The sequence below is a fragment of the Arctopsyche grandis genome, chromosome 10, assembly GCF_051622035.1.
Source record: "Arctopsyche grandis isolate Sample6627 chromosome 10, ASM5162203v2, whole genome shotgun sequence".
Lineage (NCBI taxonomy): Eukaryota > Metazoa > Arthropoda > Insecta > Trichoptera > Hydropsychidae > Arctopsyche > Arctopsyche grandis.
This window is the reverse complement of record NC_135364.1, coordinates 4,263,881-4,280,938: the sequence shown is the minus strand read 5'-3', so window position 1 is coordinate 4,280,938 and position 17,058 is coordinate 4,263,881.

The following is a 17,058-nucleotide window of genomic DNA, read 5'->3' as shown; positions in this document are numbered from 1 at the left end:
TTTTGCAAAGATCTGATTCTTTTGAGATTTGTATGATATTGGATCTCGCACTTTTTCTAATCATGATCTTGCAATCTTTAACCCACAAGTAGGCGTAGTTATATTCAGTTTTCAATTGGCGTGCTCGCTTCAATAATAATTTATTCGTTGGTGTAAGGTGATCCGTTACGTATAGGGTGGTGGGCGGGCCTGGAATATTGATGTCGTTGGTGGTGATGCCGCGGCGGGCGCGCACGGCCGCCATCAGCAGGTCCTTACGACGGCGCTGAGTGAACCGTACGACCACTGATGACGTGCGCACACTCACATCGCTGTTGCCCTCTCGCTGTTGCTGTTGCTGTGAACCTGCAACGCCCTGGGACGGGTACGGCCGCACACGGTGTATGGTGTCAATATCTGTGTCGCACAATTTGTGACCCACGACAGCACATAAGTCATATAATATAGACACTAGATTTTCACCCTTTTTCATAGGTATGCCGGATATTTCTACATTGTTTTTTCTAGAGAATTGATCTTGCAGATTGTTTTCTTGTTTCAGTTCAACAATAGTATTTTGCGCCTCAATTAAACCTTTATTTACATCAGAAAAGCAGGAAATTTTCTTTTCAGCAGTGGTTAGTCTCCCATCAAATTCATCAGACTTAGCCTCTATTGTGAATAATTTATTGTTTATGTCTGTGATCACAGATTTTATGTTTTCAAACTCATTTTTCATGGTATTAAAGTCTGCTCGAAAGCATTTAATTTCATTAAGTATATCAAATAAAGATGGCTGAGGACTGATGACTGAATCTTGAGAACTGAGCATTAGTGATGAGGACTGAGACGGCGGAAGGGGGTTAGGATGGATACGGCAAGAAACGCATCGCCATTTTTCCTTATTCTTTGACGTCATTTTTTTGTATTTTGTTTCCGAAATCCCCACACAATCATGGTGGAAAGGTTCTTCACAAAGCTCGCACAGCACATAATTAGTCAACAACACAACACTTTTGCATTTATAGCAAATCATTGTTAAGTATTATTAGTTATTAGCGTCACAATTTATAATTTAAATAAGAGAATATTCTCAAAATTTCGCACAAAAATATGTATGAAATAAATAGTTTTTTGTTTAACAATGTTGCATTATGCTGTAATATTGTAAATATGCTCTGGGTTCGAGAGTTAATATATAATTTCAGAAATCAGTTTGATCACGTTCGTTGCCAAACGAATATTATTTGAAGAAACAAAAGAACTTTTTTTTTTTTTTTTTTTTTTCTTCTTCTTTTTTTTTTTTTTTTTTTCAAGTGAAAATTATCTTTAAAATATAACCTTAGAAATCAGTTTAACCACTGTATTTAATCACAATTGCAAAAATTTTAATCAAAAATTAAAGCAACACCAATAACTCTACACAATATGCAAAGCACGACACCATTAACCGACAATATTTACGAAAAAAGCATCCAAATAGCGGACGAGCAAAACAACGAACCAGCTAGTTATTATGCTACCTAGCAACTGTATAATATACCTTCTCTACAAAATTTTGAGAGAACCTTTTGCATTAACACTTCTCAAAAGCTTATTATATTACAGATTACTTAAACACAATCTACTTTAGGTCATCGACTTTAGAGAGTATTTAATTAATATTATGTATTAGATGTATTATGAGCATTTATAAGAATTGTAAATAGGTTTTTGAGCTATTTTTTCTATTATGCTGTACATTAACATTAGAATAATATAATACTACGATTACTAACAAAATTAAATTAAAATTGTAAAATAGAAAATGATCAGTAGATCAGTAGCTATTCAAATATACATATATAAGATGAATTGTAAACATAATTTAGTAATAATAAAAAGCATTTAAAAATCAAATCAAAAAGCTTTTATAGACATACGATAATTTCCTTTTAATTTAAAAGTAGTAAATAATAAACCACTCAATTTTATTTAAATCAGCTTAATTGGACATATTATTTGAGAAAGATAAGTTTCAAGTAAGGTTAAGCAAATTCGGTTGACACGATCATAACAAGAGCTAAAGGACATCTGAAAATTATAATTAGATTTTTTATTTCATTTCTTCAACGGGTAACATTAAAATCTTTATAGAAATATACATATGTACGTATATATTAAGTATATATTATACACACATTCATATGTATGTATGTACGTATAATATATACCTAATATATACGTATGTATGTATATTTCTACAAAGATTTGTATGTTATCTGTTGAAGAATTTTCCGGCCAAAATTTTATAGATATACATAATAAATAAATTTTATAGATAACATTGACGCCAAGTTGCTACACAAAGTCCAATGCACTCAAAGAAGTATGGAACGATGTATGGTTGGAATAACGAGTAAAGACAGGAAGCGGAATATGTGGGTGAGAAGTATGACAAGGGTAGTGGACATATTGGATAAAGTAAAGACATTGAAATGGCAATGAGAGGGCCACGTTGCTAGAAGAATGGACGAAAGGTGGACAAAAGAAGTGCTAGAATGGTACCTGAGAGAACGGAAAAGGGTAAAATAAAGACGGCAGGGAAGATGGGTAAATTTGTGGGACGAGATGTATGAGAGTTGCGCAAAACAGAGACGAGTAGAAGCGTATTGGAGAGGCCTTCATCCACCAGTGGATTGTGAGTGGCTGTAGATGACGATGATGATTTAACGAGTATATGTTTTGTAACTATTTATATTATTGATTGAACTTTCGCTGCTGTTGTTCTTTCTGTATAATTAATATATTTTTGTTATATTTTCCCTATCCCTAATATTTATTCCCTATTTCCTAATCCCTATTATGCTACAATAATGGTCCAAACTTTAAATAAATATATATCACACCTTTCAAATATCTTTTTTTATAAAAATATTGAAACTTTTCTGTATTTTTTACTAACCTTCTCTTAGTTCACAAGCGATTTTATCGTGTGACCAAGTTTGGTTTCTTATCCGATCGTTTTCATAATTGGCATTTTGCTCGGTTTGGTCATCAATATAATTCATAATTAATATATGTAGCTATTATCTCAGAAATAAAAGATATTCCTGAAATATTTTCAAGAAAAAAGAGTCTGCATATCTTGGAGATGGATCAAAAGTTTGTGTTGAATATTATTATTGTAGAAACTTGCGTTTTCTTCAACAAACTATGATATTACATATATTTCAAAGAACGTCCAACTTTCTGCATAGTTATAAAATAAAAACTTGCAACGATTGAAATTCTGATTAAATATTTAACAGTTCTAACGATGAGCTAGATAATTTAAAATTTAATAGACATTCAGAAACACATACTATTGTACTGTATTTTGAATATCTTTTGACTCGTATAAGCAATATGTTCATAACTTTATACATAAAATATATAGATACATACATATGAAATGGATATTTCCAGCCCACACGGAACGTGAATGCTCTCGTCTATTTTCCGATATGAATAGTGTTTGATCTGTGTAAAGACTGAACATCCCCAGAGACGTGACTATAGCAGCCGATGTTCGTTCAAATTTAAATTAGCGTTCGCGGAAAATCCAACATTACATAGATCGAAACGAACAAAACCGCACAAAACAACCGCACAGACGACAACATAAAATGTTCATGAATAAATTAAAACATGTCGATATTTTCGGTCGATCAATGGCAATGTCGATTAAAAAATACACGAAGCGAATTTCACACCGACTCTTCTTTTCAAATCGTGCTGTCGTCTTGACAACGAGTCCCACCCTTTCGAGAGCACCCCACTAAAAGCGGTTTCAACTTCGCAATAATCGTCGCAAAAACATCCCTTGGCTTTTTTTCTCAATATAAACGACCGAGTATCTATTCTGCTGTGTAGTATATAGGGTTGTTATCTTATTAGTGTTCGCCGGTAGCGACAATTTCGGACTAAAGTTCCCTCCTGTATATATTTATGTACGTTGAACGGCTAGACCGGAACTGACGGCTAATATAATATTAAATGGATGCACTTATCTTAGCGAGGGAAGCGCAGTTATATAGTGTGGTGGTTTACGTGGTAGTATGCGGTCTCGTTGCACTATTAATCCGATTATCGATGATTGAATTTGGCCCCAAAGCGTTATTCCCATGTGAGTTTCTAGCCAAATTAAAATACCCGTACCAAGAGGAGATGAAACTGAATAAGAGTTTGGCGAATTTAGAATTTGAAATGTGTGATTTGGTTTTATATTTATTGTACCTTTAATTCTACACATATTTTTAGATTGCCTGCAATGGTTCATAAATAACACTGTTCGACACGAAAAACGGTTCAGAGAAAAATGTGTTTATTTTATCGAGGTAAGCCAGTTATCAATAGAATTTTTGTTATTAATCCACAAACAATAGTCGAAATATGATTTTTCTAAGTGGAATTTTATTTAAATCTCATATAAAGACAATTTAATATATTATCCCTATTAAATCAATTTAGATTCGTGTAAATACGAGTAAATACTAGTACGACCTTTTTGCTCGCAATTTTACCGATTTAAAATTCAGCACACTTCTAATTAACCCTTTTAAACGAAAACAAAAAATAGCGTGGCCAGAACACTATCCCAATAAACATGTTTTAATAGAAAATACTCAATATAAAATAGTATTAACAGTGGGAAAAAATCTTAAATGAAAATACGTACTTTTGATTTGAACTGGACGACTACTAAGAAAGATTTGAAAGCTGAAAAGTACTACAAATGAAAGATAAAATACCCGACTATAGATTCCAATATTCATTTTGAACAGAAAATTGACAGATTTTGAGACATCGACCGAACAATACCAAGATATAGAAAAATCGCGCGATGTAAAAAATACATATATCTCCGAATCTCGAGCAAATCAACATTTTTTATTACCAGAGTCGTGTTCACTGTGCATAGATCTATAAGAAAAGTCATATCTCGTCTCTGAACCAAAATAAGTCGTCATTTGTCGAACAGTGTAATCATCGTATTTGATATTGCTGTAATATTAATATTGTTTATTATAAATATATGATATTAAAAAATGTATTGTTTGATTTTATTTACAAAATTTTATGATTATTATTTTTAAATTATTTGAAAACCCTTTAAAATATTTATTACTTCTTAGTGGTTTATTCCACATTTTAAATAATAATAATCTTCAATTCAAAATATTTGTTTTTCAGCGCATTGTATTTTATTATAATGCAATTCAAAGAATTCAATTCATATCTTGATTAAAAAATAAATATAATTAAATTTCACTATATTTCTTAAACAAAATGATAAAATTTCCAGCACAAGAATATTTTTGTGCTTCCGAAAATAATAAAATAAATAATAAACAGCTTCAAATCTTTACCTGATCAATTATCATAAATTTACGGTACAAATAAATAATTAACTATTATTTAAAGTAACATATAAAGAAATTTGATTATATTTTAAAACTTAATAAAAAATACTGATTACATAGCATACTTTTAATTTTAAATAAAGAATAATAAGAAATTAAATATTGCTATTATGTTAATAAAAAAGGTAGAGTGAAAATTAATCACCTTTACTAATTTTAATAAAAAAAATACTAGAATCATTTCAAAAATAACTATTTTATATATTAGATCAATGTGACATTACTGGCATTTTTTCCCAATTTATCACTATGACCAAAAAAATTATACGTCCATACATATATTGTTATATAATAAGAAAAAAACACGTTTTAAATTCCATTAAAACTAAATCGTCTAGCTATGTACAAATATACATATATATGTATTCATCGATTAATTAAAAAAAAATGAAAATACTGTAGGAATTCAAGACCAATGTAAATTGGAGAATTCCAATTTTATAGGGAATAACATTTATAAGGTATTCCGAGCTTATGGAGAGTGCCGTTTGTGGGAAATAACGTTTATGGGAAATGCCAGGGCTGTTCGAACTACTGCGTTTCCGCGCACTCGGCTACCTGCCTTTAAAAGGAGGGACTGGGGACTCCGTATGGACCTCTTGGGTCGTAAAATAAATGCTATGAAGTGACTTTGACCTATCATTTGGATCCATGAACCCACACCTTCGAAAGATTACTCTATATCAGGGTTTTCCAAACTATGTTCCGCGGAACACCAGTGTTCTGCTGAACCTGAATAAGTGTTTCGCGACAATTTGGAAAGGTTTTATATACTACAACACATTTAAAGATCTTCTACTTCATATTGAAAGGCGAGTGATGATCAACATCAACTGATGTTTATAACGTCAAGTATCTAGGTACAGGCGGAGGACCATCTTTTCTCACACCGTGCGCATGAAATAAATGGGGGTATATACATATAAATGAAATGAAGTTAACTTATCATGACAAGGAAAAAAATATTATAATTTTAATGCGAAAGAAAAGAAATTGCATTTTTTGATAAAAAAAATACAATTCTGCAACGAAGTCAATCTGCAGGATTACATAGAATGCAATTTTGTGCCTAATTAATGCCTAATATCAAAAAGATATGCAATTCAAGGGGGTTTGGTGCAAACGATCGAAAAGCGCCAGACAGATTGAACCACAGATTAACTGGATGGCTGCTTTAAACGCAATTCTCGACTTCACGAATGAAAAATTGCACATTAGATGACGAGTAACCTTTCGATGTGCACAGATGCAATTATTAAAATTGAGTTGGATCTTTCTGGCGAGTTTTTAATAATTTAATAAGGAAAAATTCAGAACTAAAGTATCAGAAGCACAGAACATATACAGGGTAGGTATGTAGGGACAGGGTAGGTAGATTACGCTTAGTGTAAGTGCGAGCAGTGCGCACGCATTAAGGTACACGTGTCGTTAATCTGTGATTCAGTCTGTCTGACGCTTTTCGATCGTTTGCACCGCATCGAATTCAAGGACTCAAAATCATCAAATTCATTAAGTGCTTTTATGTATCATATTTTTATGTTTATATTATATTTTAGTTTTATATTTAAAAATAATTACTAAACAAATAATGTGTTTTAAGAACATTTTTTTTTAATTTTTACTAGTAGGAATTTCCCAACCTAAATAATAAGTGTTCCATTGCAGAAAAAGTTTAGGATACCCTGCTCTATATTATATGTATATTATACATAAATATATTTGACTCCTTTTGTAGCGCACATTCCGTAATAACCAGAGCAATCCCGTGATGACACATTGGTAAAAAGATAAAATATTCCCAAACAGCACATCCTTTCAAATTCTACAAACCCGTTGATAGATTCATCAAAGGACAAACACACACTCATACACAGTGTCGAAATTGTACAGCACAATGTTTAATTCCGTCAGTCGGTAAACTTTTGATGAAGCATTTAGCCAGACGTGAGTGTCCCAAATACCCACACACACACAAGGGCAAGTCAGATTGAAACGGTTGATACGATCCGGATGTTTGCTGGTGAGGGTCTGGGTATTGTCCAGGGAATGCCTGGTACTCTGGCGAACGTGGTAGCGGCGACAGGGCCTCAATTCCGGGAAAACTGGACGTTTGGAGTGGGCTTTCGAGTCTCGTTGGGGTCGTACGGACCCCTCTGATCAAACATGTCACTCTCGGTAATGACCTGCAAAGGTATTTTCTCTGAAAAAGCTGGCGGGTCAGAGCTCTCGACTTTTCCGAGCGGCGATTCAAGTTTTCACGATTTTGAAACAGATCACTTCCAATTTATCTATTGTAAAATCAATTATCATTCCGAAACGTAAATCTCATTATATGTACTGTCATGTCACGTTCCAATGAAAGATTAAATAATTTTGATTTTTTTTTTCACATACCTCCTTTGCATTTCACATGGCTTTCGTTTTAGTGGTCATTTTTTTTATATCTCTTATCTCTTATCCGATCGTTTTCATACTTTGCCATATTGCTCATTTTGGTCATCAATATACGTTAATGTATCGTCTGCCATTACGTTGGAGATAAAATATCGTATACAACGCGTTTTAAAAACGGGGCCCGTAAACCTTCTTGACGTTTAACAAGCGTTGTCACTTGTAAGCGTTGTCACTTGGCGATATCAGATTTTAATTGTTTAAACGCCTATAATTCACTCTATTTGCTCTATAGGTTCTTATTATCTTTAATATATAAATATTTATAGTTTTAACTCTCATATGTATATATAAATTTAAATTTTGGCGTGTAGCTTCTTGTAAGGTAATACACGATATACATATATTGATTTTTGGCCAAATATGTCAGATCTGACATTTCACGACTGAAAGTATATCTCTTCACTGGGTTTTATCTGCGAGATAAGTATTCAATAAGAAGTTATGTTGTATCTAATTGTTAATATGATTTACAATAAGCTTACATACATTTAGTTTTTTACAATAAGCTTACATACATACATCACATACAATTATTTTTAGTTATCAGCTGATTTAATTTATCTGATGATTGAAAAGTTCATTTCTGTAAATACATAAACTCATTTATGGACAATCATACATTGATAAACTATTCTTAAAGCAAATCATTAAAGCAATCTTAGTATTAATAAACTATTCTAAACTGTAAGGTTCCCGGCATAAATGAGTATACATATGTATATCCGGCAGCAACTCATAACCTCAAATTTCATTGTTTATTCCTCCAAAACATGTACACAGATCAAACAGTGATAGTTTTATTTTTAGTTATCAGCTGATTTTTTAAACTACTTGGTGGACTAGGTTAACCAAGTATCTTTATTATTATTAAAACGTCATTTACATATCTTAATGGTAGATATATTCGAAAAACGACAGATTTAATTATGGAACGGAGAATTTAAATGAATTTTTAATTTTTTTACATACCTCTTTTATACTACACTTACGATTACAATTCAGGAAAAAAATTTGCCTCTTATCCGATCGTTTTCATACTTTGCCATATTGGTCATTTTGGTCATCAATATAAGTAAATGTATCCTCTGCCATAACGATAGAGAAAAAATATCGTCTTGGACGCGTTTGAAATTTGAATTTCTGGAAAGTGCATGAGGTTTATCCAGTTTTTAGTTTTAAACATAGATGGTGCTAGTAAAATAAAATTATTTGTATATTTATTCAAAATAATAATTTTATATACAAATTATAGAAGGGGTATGTTTTTAAAATACTTTTTTTATGGCTTGTCAGTTGAAAATTTGTATACGATATTTTTTATTTTTTTATTTTACATATACGTATACCAGGAAGGCCTTACAGGTAAACCCCAATGCGCCTTCCTGCCCATTTACAAATTACAATTCAGCATTTTTTAATATAAATCACTGGATTACGAGACACTGTAAAACTCGTAAATCAATGAGACATCTATTAATTTGTACACAAACTTATTTATTGTACATTAATTCATAACAAATTATAGGTGACATATAGTATAGGAGGGATTTTTAGCCAATTTTTTTTCCGGGAACCGTTTCAACAATGAAATCAGAGAAAATTGGCAAACTCTGATAGGAAACGATCAACCTGAAGTCACAAACCCAGGTCTAACCAACAGCATACTCTGAAAAATCCATTTTCATTCGAGGCTCGGGCCCAGAGATCGAACCCGCCGCCCCTCAACGCTAAGCAGAAGCTTAACGACCGAGCTATGCTGCTGGCTATGTGTATAATATGTGTATTTTTGATGATCGTAGCGCTATTTTGATGTTGACTGCTTCTATCGGAGTCTCGATGGTGATGATTTCCACTCTCGGAGTCTCGATGGTGATGACTTACTTAAATTCTAACAGTAATGCGTTTATATACTCTTCTTTAAAACAATGGAGTGTGGAAGACACGTGTCATACAATTTTGGATAGTCATTGTTTAAAGTGTGCTATAAATCAATGGTGTTACTTATTAAATTAGGTGTGCCACAAATCAATGGTGTGTCTTATCCTTATTGGTTATTCGACTACATTGATAAGCGAGGTACATAACAGTTCATATGTAGACATGTTTATATATCCGCTAAATAAATCTACAGATTTAAAAAATTTGGGCCATCTAAACCATTGTAAATGTAAATCATTGTATGGTAAATTAGACCATTAACTATGTAAATATGTAACAACAGCAGCGTGGACTAGTGTTTATCATATTATGCTTTCGAGCGGAGTGGTCACGGCTCGATTCCGACTCCAGGTCGATCGTTTCTTATCAAAGTTTGCCAATTTTTCTGATTTTTACATACCTCCTTTACGTTTCACTTACAATTCAGGAAAAGCTTTGCCTCTTATCCGATCGTTTTCATACTTTGCCATATTGCTCATTTTGGTCATCAAGTAAATGGAGCCTCCACCATTATGATAGAGATAAAATATCGTATAAGAAGCTTTTCAGGTACGAAGATTTAGGTATTTGACTTAAGATTTTTAGCATAAATTCAAAGTGAAATCACTAGTGTTAGACAATGAAGAATAGTCGTTCTGGGGGTAGCGGTGCGAGGTGTGCGGCGGGTAGCGATGCGGGGCGAGGAGTTGTAGTACTTAGATAAAATTCTTGCAGCGAAGTCCGACGATAATTTTACACAAAGCAATTTAAGGATCGTATTCGGATTCGAACGATGCGAACCGATTAATTCGTATAATAGTCGTGGATTAAATTTCCGAAGACTTGTTTGCAATAAGTTTCCGGTTCAATCTGTCGATAGCCGGGTTCAAAATCTAGAGACTATTTGTACGAAAGTTTAGTATTACATATTGTTGTAGATATTACCGATCGGGCAAATAATGTATTTTATATTATAATAGAATTATCTGTGATCGATAGCTGCAAAACAAACATTGCGGATTATTATTTGATAAACAACGATCGTAATTCGAAAACTTTCTGCCATTATATACTCGTTATAATTGAAATACAGCGATGAATGTTAAGTAAGCGACCTTCAAAATGTACATGGAACTCTTTGTGCTGCTTAGTTATTGTCAAATTGAAGTATTATATATTTATTTTATATATTACATATCAAAATATCCTATTATAGTCAATCTGATGTACAACACATGCAATAGATATGTTGTAATATTGTAAGGACGTAAAATAATTTATTTATTCTTTAAATTATTTCATTATATAGCCAGCAGTATGGCTCAATGGTAGCGTGTATGTCTAGCACCAAGTAATCAGTGGGTTCGATCTGCTATACTGCTCGTTAGATTTGGGGGTATTTGTGTCTCCAAATCGATCGTTTCTTATCAGAGTTTTCCAATTCTACCTCATCATTGTTGAAACGGTTTCTCAACTTTCCTGTTGTCACAATTTTTCTGTATTTATTGCATGTACAAATTGTAAAAATGATGTACAAAACTAAATCCAAATATGTCTCAATGGATTAATTTTTAAATTAAATAGTTAATTAATTTTTATTCCGTGTTCCTCAGCTTCTCGAAATACAGTGATTTATGTAATAATAAAATGCTGCATTGTTTGTGATTAATTGTCCAGGAAGGCGCATTGGAGTCTTCCTGTCAAACGTTCCTGATATATATATTTATATATATATATATATATATATATATATATATATATATATATATATATATATATATATATATATATATATATATATATATATATATATATATATATATATATATATATATATATATATATATATATATATATATATATATATATATATATATATACATATATATATATATATATATATATATATATATATATATTTTTTTTTTTCCCAATTTTCTGTTGCGAACCTTTATTTATTGTTATATCTTTGGTTTCGCCATATTGCTCACCATAGATGTCTCTGTGGTTGTTTACCGAATATAAAATTCGTATTGTTACATGAAAGTTATTCATCGTTATTTATCGTGTTAATACGATGTTTGTAATATATGTATACTGACCATAGATTTAAGATATTTAGATTTACATGTATCTATGTAATAATTATGTGGACCAGGAAGGCGCATTTGGGGTTTACCTGTTAAGCCTTCCTGGTATATTTGTATATATGTATGTGAAAATATGTATGTAAAAATAAAATAAATATCTATGTAAAATTAAATAAAATATATAATTACTACAATATAAATTCAATGTAAGGTCTTTATTAATATTTTTGTAAGTTTTGCTGTCCATAACATGACGTTGACAACTACTTTTATCGTCTAAAAAATTCAGTACACGAACAATGTTGTACTTCTTGACCAAAATGCAATGCGAAACTGAAACGAAATGTAATTGGCCATCGTGAGTCAAGTGGGGGAGGGGGGAGGGGGGGTGAATGCGATAGCATGCTAGATCGATTCGAATATATAATACATATGTATAATATATAAACCAATTTAAGATGTATGGTGAATTCCCACAATTCGCTCAAAATAACTGTATTTTGTATATTGATAGATTCAAATAATTTGATAGGATATGAAAACAGGAATAAAACTGTACCATGCTTCTTTAAGTTGCTTCTAAGAACATTATACAAATGTATAAATATATTCAAATTTAAAACTGTGATAACAAGTGATTAATTTGATATGTTTTCGTATTAAAATCAATATGCTTTTGAGTATATAGATATACTCAAAAGCTCTGTTAAGTATTCATAACATATTGTATAATTGATAAACACCATCGAATCAAATTTCTCATGTACTAAATTTAACTTAACCGAATTGATGTTCAATCGAATTTATATATATTTACATATGTAGGTATACAAGCAATGCTTTCAATTGAAACGTACTTAATTTTCGCCTCGACGAAAATAGATTCGAAGATTCGATAAAACCAAATTCTGGGAAAACGGTCCGTGCTGAATTTCACTGTGTAATGTTATTATCAGCGTTTCCGTATGTGTTAATTCATTTAATTGACACAAAAACAAGACAGAAAATACGGCGAATGTAAAAGCTCATACGTTATTGAATTACGAGCGAATATTCGCAACGTGGCTTTGTGGGAAAATGAAGCCCAAACTTTTGGACGACATATTTAATATAAATACGAGAACTGTTTGTAAACATCGCGTTGCTAATTTGGGAAGTTGATGAGACCGAGGAGCTTTGACAGAATTTTTATGCGTACTTTTCATTCGCGGAGTATTTATTATGCGTGGGGCAATATGACGGATGAAGACAAATAATTTTTGTGTGTGTGTATACGTGTATGAATAAACAAGAATCTTAATTGAATCGTAAAAATGTCAATTTCGTTTCTGATTTTGTTTTTGTTTGCGAACGAAATACTTAAATTAAATATTATTGCTTTTAAAGACGGTAACGAACAACACGGAGAATCAATTAGATTATCTTGGATGAAAGCTTTTATGGTTTTAATTTTAATGCATGGAAGACAAACTGGCAAGTTTTTTTATATTTCATATCTTATATACATACATACATATCTATATACGTATATAAAAATCAATGTTTGTCTGTCTGTCTCTCTTGAATAGGCTCCTAAACCACCGAATCGATTATGATGGAGCTTTCAGGATTTGTAGATTACTGTGCAAAAAAAATGGTGTAAAACCTCTTAGTAATAATATTCATAATTATGATTTTATCGACGTGAAAGTATGAAGCACCAGTGTGTAGTTAAGGAAATGTGTACGTTGGTAACCAACTTGCGCGCACGCATGCCAACCCTTACATTATGTACCACTCATACCAACCTTGCATTACGAACCACTCATAACAATCCTACATATATATAAAAATCAATGTTTGTCTGTCTGTCACGTATGCTTTCCTATACTTTACTATAATTTAATTTGATTATTAAGTATTAATTTGAAACGGAAACATTCACTTATCGAAACGCATCGAGAAACGGGAACGGGAATTGCATGCGTTATTGTACGATGGAATAATGGAACTCTCAGGATTTATTGTATGCATGTCCGGGAAGCTTACTATGAAAAAAAATCGGCCAAAAACGGGAACGGAAACGGGAAAAACGGGAATGAGTGGCACTGCAACGCAATCGTTTCAAATGTTTTCGCGTCGCGACATGCGTTGTTAGGGTAAAATAAACAAATATTTGAATAATTTCAAATGTGTTCGCTGTCTGCGTTTTTCCGACAAATGGGAACGGGAACGAAAACGGGAACGGGAACGGGAACGGGAACGGGAACGGGAACGGGAACGGGAACGGGAACGGGAACGGGAACGGGAACGGGAACGGGAACGGGAACGGGAACGGGAACGGGAACGGGAACGGGAACGGGAACGGAAATTGCATGCGTTATTGTGGCATTGCAACGCATGCTAGGTTGAGCTAGTACGATATAAAAGCGCATATTAAAAAAACATATAGGTAGTAAAATTAACCAGCAGAATAGACTGGTGGTTAGCATATAATGCTTTGAACAGAGTAGTCAACACTAAAAGGCTCCGAAACCCTTTTAAAAGATAGTATAACAAATTTGAAGATCCTAAGTTTAAACCCAAGGATTTGTATTGCTGAAAAAATGCAACCATTCAATGTTATGTGAATAAAAAGTAGCTATATTAATATGTATTTTATATATTTTTTTTTAATTGTATAATATGTGTATGTATGGATATATTTTTTTAATTGTAAAGTATTGCCTTTTCTTCTTATTCTAATTTTCTAACTTTTGATCAATTAAATTTAAATAAATTATATTTTAAAGAATGAATCTGCGTTGTATATGTATTATATTTGAAAAAATGGTCTTATGGAAATTTTTATTCAAAGCGAATATCTCGAACGTTCTTTGTTTCGTGCGAGAAATCGAATATAGAAAGTACGCGACAATTTTCCGTTCGCGACGGGAAATCCCACACGGAAAATATGATTTGGAATTTTCCATAAATTACCCGACCCTACTGTCAAGATATTCGCAATTGTCAACCGAACAACAATGGAGACAGCCGCCTGAGAGCATTCTGACGTGTCAATTGATCAACCTTACTATCTGCCAGTACCGCTATATACCCACCCTATTGAAATTTCCCTTCCATTTTTATTTTTTTCCACAGCCGACCACCCTTTATTCTTCCTGTCAACGAAATATGAGAGTCCTCACATATCAATTAAATACGTCAGATCGTAATTTGAGTCAGAAAAAGTCAATAACGTAGTTAATGTCGGAATCCGTAGTCAGTGACTCTCGTATAGGTAATACAATATGCATAGTGACGAAGCGGCTTTAATTTCATTTAACGTTGCTCGAATGATGTCAGAACTTTTCTGCTTTTGATTCAATTGAGATTTTTACTAGATACGAAGTGGACAATAATTCGATTGCAGTAATTATATATTTTTTTGAAATTTGAACATACATATGTCCCACTCGAATTTAATGGATTAGATTTAGTAAAGATTGATTGACTCCGCTTCTAGAAAGTAAAACACTTGATTTCTTGATTTCAGTGTATTGATGAAAAATTTAATTTGTAAAATTTTACCCTTTAAACTACATAGGTATATATAATTACAAAACGAGAAGTAAAATACTGATATTTACTTTTATTTCAGATCACGATATTTCAGATTGAATAATTTTCAATGAAATATATTTTTAGCATCAATATTATCCTGAAATGACTTTAAAAGAAAAGGAGAATATTTATTATCACAAAATCATACATCAGGAGAACAGTTGTCAGATTTAGTTTATCTTCGGATTGCAAAATAATAACGAATGTCACTTTTTTATATAAAACTATTTTTCGAAACTAGAATGTTTAAACAACAATCAATCTTTAATACAAAATAATGTGTACATATTATAATAATAGACCATTCCACAAGTCGCGTGGTCTTATACAAATACTTATACGAGACATCACATTATATGTATTTAATGAAATTCAATCCACTACGAAGCTTATAATATTCGTATATTTACAAAAAAAGTAATGAATTATAGTGTGTAATAAAAAATTATATTAGTTTTGAGGAATTTGCGGCACGCAGGTGTAAAAAAAATTAACGTCACCTCTAACACTTGCGTAGCCCAAAAAATCTAATATGACACCGTTAAACGACACTGTAACTTAACGAATGACCCTTAAATTATCACCCCCTGTACGCCCCTGAATAGGTGTAGGAGATAACGCCTCGAAATGGACGCTTTCGAACCCTGCAATCTCGCGCTCCTTTGTCGCATCCGGAAGTGGAGCTTTGCGTCACGGTCAAAAGCCCATTCCTATTCCGGCTTCCGGTTGTCCAGTAATTGTCAGGCAGAATTGCGAAAGCCTCTTTGACGTGCGAACATCTGCAGAATTTCCACGTGTGACCAAATTGCACCAATTAGCGTACGTTACAAGTGAAACCAGGTGTGCTTAACGACTAGCAGTAAAAGCTGGCTTTTACTATTTCACTTTCCCGCGATGGAAAAATTCACGTACGGAGTTAGTTTTATGGGATTAAAAAAATAAGGCATAAAAATACAAAAAAGGTCAAGGATATTACATAAGACCGCAATGAGAGAATGTCGGTGTATGTATATCGAAATTACTTATTTTTATCGTCGACTGAATTCCACGTACACTTTCACGTGTTTGTTTTTGGAGAATTGTTCAATTCCGAAAGGTCATGATTTTTTTCCGAATATGTGAAGGCCACTTGTTAAGATTCGAGGCTTTGCATTGCATTAAAAATTTTCGTATTAAATTTGACGGCCCATTTGCACAATAAACGATTCTGAAATTTACCTGTCATTCACTAGTCGCTTGTGAATTCGCCTGCCACTGGATTTCAACTGTCAAATCAACGGTCATAAGGAAAATGGAACACGAATATATGTACATACTAGCATTTGTATTAAATCAATTAATAGTGTATTTAAAAGCAAATTGTTATTAATAATGAAAATCTTCAAAATTCACTCATAAAACATGATTTTATCTTGCATACATATTAATATATATTTTATTTATATGTATAAATACAATTAATTCAATGTACTTTTGCATTATGGATGTATGTATATAGTTCTTTTTAGCAATTTTTAATAATCATATGCTATTTTTTCAATAATCAATTATAAAACTGAAACAATCGGAATTTTTAATGCTATTTAAAGAAA